The sequence below is a fragment of the Corvus brachyrhynchos genome, unplaced genomic scaffold (genome assembly GCF_000691975.1).
Source record: "Corvus brachyrhynchos isolate BGI_N302 unplaced genomic scaffold, ASM69197v1 scaffold126, whole genome shotgun sequence".
Lineage (NCBI taxonomy): Eukaryota > Metazoa > Chordata > Aves > Passeriformes > Corvidae > Corvus > Corvus brachyrhynchos.
In genome coordinates this window covers 4,905,768-4,911,789 of record NW_008239283.1, presented here as the reverse complement: position 1 = coordinate 4,911,789, position 6,022 = coordinate 4,905,768, and positions in this window count along the sequence as shown.

Here is a 6,022-nt window from a genome sequence, read left to right as displayed (position 1 = left end):
CTCAAAGACCATAGGAAATTTTCCTGAAATAATACCTTAACAAATCACCAAAAAGTATAAAAGCTGATTTGCAGCTCTACAGTGCTGTGTCTGACACTGTTAGGATTATGTGAATGTCTTTGAAGAAGACCACGGCCAATTTTTAATGATGTGGTCTTCACATGTCCAGTATCAAAAATATATCAAAACTAACACATTGTATCCAAGTGTTTCTCTTACTCTGCTGCTTTAAAAAACAGCACTAAAAGCAAACACTCTGGTAAATTATGCTAATGAATATGTAAATTGGGGAAAATTTTATAGACAAACAGATTACATTAATTATGTTAGTCCTTCCTGTGAGAATAGGGGCATTAAGATCTCTATTTGGAGCACTACATGCCTGTTGAATTTGGTGTGCCATCCTAACAAGCCAACGAACTTGGCCTTGATGATCAATAATACACTTTGAAACATTTTGATCTAAAAATGGTGCACCAGTGAAGCCCCAGTCCAGTAGCTCTGTCTGTGCAATTCCTCACCTGATAAAATTTCATTCTTGGTGCAGTTTAAGACCATCTGCATTGAGAAGACCAGAGGCACATGTTAAAATTAGAAGGTGTGAAAAATGAAATGTTCCCCCCTGTATTTCCCTGCAGAACAGCTTCCAGTTTAATCCATTCCATAGAACCCATATATACACAGGAGGCCTCCCTTGCTAATGGGGTAAGAATCAACATGGGCCATCCATTCCTTTGCTTTAGGCCCTTCCTAGGAGAATCCCTGCCTTATCTGGAGCATTATGCATTCCCAGCAAGGGATCAGTTCACTGTTACCATATTGGGCAATGCTTCCAGTCCCTTTGAATACCACCTTATGTTGCAATGTGCCTCTGTGAATCATTGTGGTTATTCACCCAGGAATGTGCAAAAGCAAAAATGTAAAAATCTGTTCTGTGTTCTGAACACGGAAGGGTCAGATTATCAGCAATTCCATCTGGTTAGCCTTGTGCTGGGAGAACTGCTTGACTTGACCTTTAGAGAATTTGCTTTAATGGGGCTATTCAATGTAAATAAAATTCTCTTTTGACTCTCTGTTAAGGCCTTTTTGGTGTTTTTGGAGCACATCTCCAGCAGCACAGGTATTCATGCTCACACATGCCTTTCTGCCAGCTCTGGTTGTTCAAATGGCTCTCTGGTTGTCAACATGCATGAAGGCTACATGTGCAGTCCCGTCCTGCATACGATTTCTCTCAATGTCATGGTAATTCTGTAATTCAGAACACTTCCAAAAGGTTTACTTTCCATTTCCTTTTTGGTTTGCTTGAATAAGCTTTCAAATGGTTTTTTAAATCGTCTTGTTTAAAGCAAATTATGATCACAACTCATCTACTGAAAATAATTGAGTGATAGCAACTCAGTAATTTTCAGTCTGGGAAATCCCATTGCCAGTTAAGCTTCCTGTTTTCTTTCCTATTATAAATCAGCAGAGTAAAGAGACTGAAGTAAGGGATGACAAGTTCCCCAAACGAGTTGTTGTACTAGTCAGTAATTTTATTACTAGATAACACTTGCAAGCAGTGTTCAGTAGGAAGTAAAAAAAGCTCTTGGTTTCAATTAATTTTCTCCAGCTATTAAAAGTAATGGTTGATAAAAAATTACATCACAAAAATATTTGTGTTTTTTTCTTCTATTACATCCGCAGTGTAATATTTTCCCTGTAAGCACCAGTAGTTCTCATAGTGATCAGCATAGATTTTATTCAAAATAATAAATTTTTAAGCACTGAGGTTTCTTAGAGCCTTGTCATCAGGTAAAACATTTGAAAAAACAGCTATGTAGCAGCTCAGCATGGGTCAAAAATATGAAATGTTTGTAAATACACAAAAAAGAGACTGAAAACAGAATGGAAATTATAACTTTAGCAGTCTAACTATATTTTGTGTATTCATATGAATGTTTTCACTTCAGCCTCTCTAGAACTGGACCAGGAGGAGGGGAAGGCAGTGAGTATAATTGAGCAATAGGATCACTCCCTTGATCACAAGTGGCTTCTTGCAAAGCTGGACTTAGGATGTGAGAACACCTCAAGGACATTCAGGGACAAACATAAGACAGTTAAAACTCAAATAATGCAAAGAAGGTGAAGTGGAACAAGGATTACAAATTGTGTGATAAGATTATTAACCAGTGGCCTAAACCCAAGCAAAACAAACCATTTTCTGCTATGTCACAAGATTGTCTCAATAAATCCTTAACAGCTTTTGTGTTACTGAGTTCACAGAAGGGATTATCCAAATTCATAGGTCCATCAAGAGCTATTAAATGCATTGGCTGAATTACATCCTTCCAGATGAGGATGCTGTTACCCATTTATTTCTAAAAACTAGAAGGATGTGCCATGGAAACCACTCCCTGGTTTTGAACACCATTTTCCCCAGGCATCCATTATGAGTCCTGTGGAGACGTGAGGATTCTGAGCTAAATGGACTTTTGATCTAACCCAACAGGACAGGGGAATACCCCGCTGTCATGTGTCCTACACCGAGTCTAGTTCTGAACACTCAGACTGAATCATTTCCCTGTGAAGAGCAGAAGATGATCAAAGCTGACTTTGTCTGTTTGAATTTCTAATACAGTTTCTTCTGCTGCTTTGCCTTGTTCATCAACATGAACATCTTGTTCGTCAAAGATCTGTTCCAAATCCTTTTGAAGGAAGCATTTCTCTAAATTAAGTGGATTCAACTCCTTTGTAGAGATTTTTTATGAGACCTACAGAGTATTAAATTTCATTCTTGGGATCTGATCTATTTCTTCCAAATCAGCTTTTATGTTCTTGTAACTAGAACATACATGAGCAGAAGCTAAATTCAAATTTTCTTTGTAAGAGCAATTTATAAGGCTTCCATGACTTGTGGATGTTTTATTTTATGAATTATTATAGTGCTGCTGGGAAGTAGATGTAGTTTTGCTTTGCCTACAGAAATGCTATTCATGTAGCTAAAATATTCACAGCAAGATAAATAAATATGCAGTATGTGTATATTTTCAAGATACATATTGTTTTATTACATGTGTTTACTAAAATCTAATTCCTGAAAAAGGCACAGTAAAAACAAACTGGACATAATTCTCATAATAGTTTCTTTCAGAGAAGACACAAGATCATCATGTGAACTTTTACAATAGGAAGCAAATTACTTAAGAGCTAAAAATACAGAGGTCCTGTGATATTTTAAAGTGTAAGAAGTACAAACTTCTGGGCTTCTGCCAATGTTGACCTGTTTTTCTCAAAACACCCCAGGAACCACAGTGTAAGTGCCTCATCCTGTGATGAAGAAATCTTGGCACTCCACCTGAAGGACAGCAGTTCTCTCCTGTTTGCCTGCCCCAGTCAAAAGGCTGAAAATCAGAACATTAACAAGGTGGATTTAACTGTGCTGCCATATTGACGTGCAAACTGCTGCATTGCCTCCTAAAGAAGAAAACTCTTACACATGAGAAGACACATGGAGTTACACCCAGAGAGCTGGTCTTATTTCAGGTGGGATTTCATGTGTTTTTTTCTGTCAAAGGAGACTAAAGGATAAAAAGAGAGAAAATCTGCATATCACAGATATTTTGTCACTGCTAGAACCAGCTACTGCCAATCACCATGGAAAAACATTTTCTAGGGGCAGCAAACCAACATCTCAAAGGTGAATTCCTCTTTTCCAGAGCTCTTCTATCAATGCAGGTTCACGTAAGACAGAAGAGCCTGGGACTCTCAGCTTTCCCTGTTGCCTTATTTATTCTCCCTGTTCACATGCAGCGGGGTTTGTTTTTTTTTTTTTAATATAAAACATTCACCCAATTTTAATATAAATTATGCATAATATTTTCCAATATATTATTTAGTAAAAGCACTATTTGCTAGAGGAAAGTCTTATATGCAGTTTCTCTGTCAGAGTACTGGAGTCATAACTCTTTGGTTTTCTCTTCAGGTTTTGCTGCTGTTGAACTGAGTGGCCTTGGATAAACCATGTAAGTTTACTGAGTCTCTGTATAAATACTAAATAAAGATCTGCAAGACCCAAGAAAATTAGATGCTGTGAGATACACACGTGTTTTTGCAGTTACATTTTATATAATTTTCAGCTCCTCTGAATTTCACAGAATGCACCATTTCAAGAGGACTGCTATTTTCCTGAAGCTTTGGCTAAGAAATTCATTTAATGTCAAATCTCTTTTACAAAGTTGTAAAGTCAAAATTTCATGTAAAAGCACTATATTGCACATTTTGGCAATTTTGGCTGAAAGGCCAATAGTGATGGTGAGGCCAGGAGAAAAAAAAATCAATACAGCATTTATAATGTGTACTCAGAGTACATCAAAAAAGGACAGCTTGAACCAAGAGCATAATTCACTGCATGTCCTTGCGCCATTTATGCTATAATGCTTCAGGGTAGGGATTGTATCTTACAGCTTCTAACAACCAGTTTTATGGGGCATCAAACTTGTTGGACATCTCTTAGTGCTGCTATACGCAAATTAAAATACAGCTGTACTAAGAAATTCAGGCTCACAAAAAAGCCCAAACCAGTTTCAGACTAAAAGTTCTTAGAATTTGGGGTTTTTTTTTAAGAAGTAACTTTTGTTTATCTACAGGAAATAACTCAAGCCCAACAGCAAAACTCACCCAGATTTATGATTATAAGACATCACATTTTTATGTGAGAGGGAATGGATATTTTCAATCACTAACTTGTAAGAAGGGTGAAATATAATATTTGATTTCAACAGTAAGTGTGAGTAGCATTTAAAATAATTTCACAGCTATATCACATGTATCACCTAATAACAATTAAACATCATTTACCTTTTTACTCGTGTATACATTGCTTACTCTTGTTTCCTAGCAGTTTTTGCTGTAAAATTTCCAAAATATGTAACAGTTAAATTTTGGAAAAAGCTTTATTTCTGTTAGCAGGTGAATACTGAATAATCTGCAAGATGTGACATACAACATTGGTTATCTTTAGGTTGGTATTGTGAGCTTAGTTCTTAAATATTAATCAACACTGACTACAGAGATTACTAACACAGACTGCAAAACCAAACCAAAGAAGACCAGAATCTGATTTTGCGATTTCATCTAAGCCTATAATAGTTCATTTTATTCAATATATTTGATAGACTTTGTCTAGTATTTCCTTTTGCAGCTTGTTAGTCACTAACTTATACATCTCAAAATTTTGATTTAATTTAGCTTGCATATCTACGCAATATCACTTTTTTATGGTCCTAAAAGAGTGTTGATAGCGAAGCAGACATCTATTCAAAAATTTAATTAGTTGCCACTACTTTCAGGCCCTGTGAGATTTTGTATCAGAGCGTGTAAAGATTATGGTAACTATGAAACTACGTTTCCACCACCTCACTGCATTTTAGGACGTTTCTCAAGGGTCTTGCTCACTTTGGTTTTTCTTCTTCCTTTTTTTTTTTTTTTTTTTAACAGGCTGGTTTCAAGCTCCATCCCACTTCTGCATCTCTAGTTCTTCACACCGTGCTCTCTTCCTCTGCCGTTTCTGTTCCTCCATATTTTAGTTGGTTGTGGTTTTTTTTTTTGTTTGTTTGTTTTTTTGGGTTGGGTTTTTTTGTTTTGGTTTGGTTTGGTTTGGTTTTTTTTGACTTGCTTGTCTTACAGTTTTGGACAAGCCCGTATAAATGCCCGTGTCTCCGGAGGAAGCCCTGCTCCATCAGAGCTGTTCTACCCATTCCTTCGTTAGTGTTCCTCCATATTTTAGTTGGTTGTGGTTTTTTTTTTTGTTTGTTTGTTTTTTTGGGTTGGGTTTTTTTGTTTTGGTTTGGTTTGGTTTGGTTTTTTTTGACTTGCTTGTCTTACAGTTTTGGACAAGCCCGTATAAATGCCCGTGTCTCCGGAGGAAGCCCTGCTCCATCAGAGCTGTTCTACCCATTCCTTCGTTAGAGATGGTAAATCTCCTTGGAACAGCCGGTGCTTCTCCCGCTGCCAGCTCCGCTCCCAGGAGCCGCGGCGGGGTAGC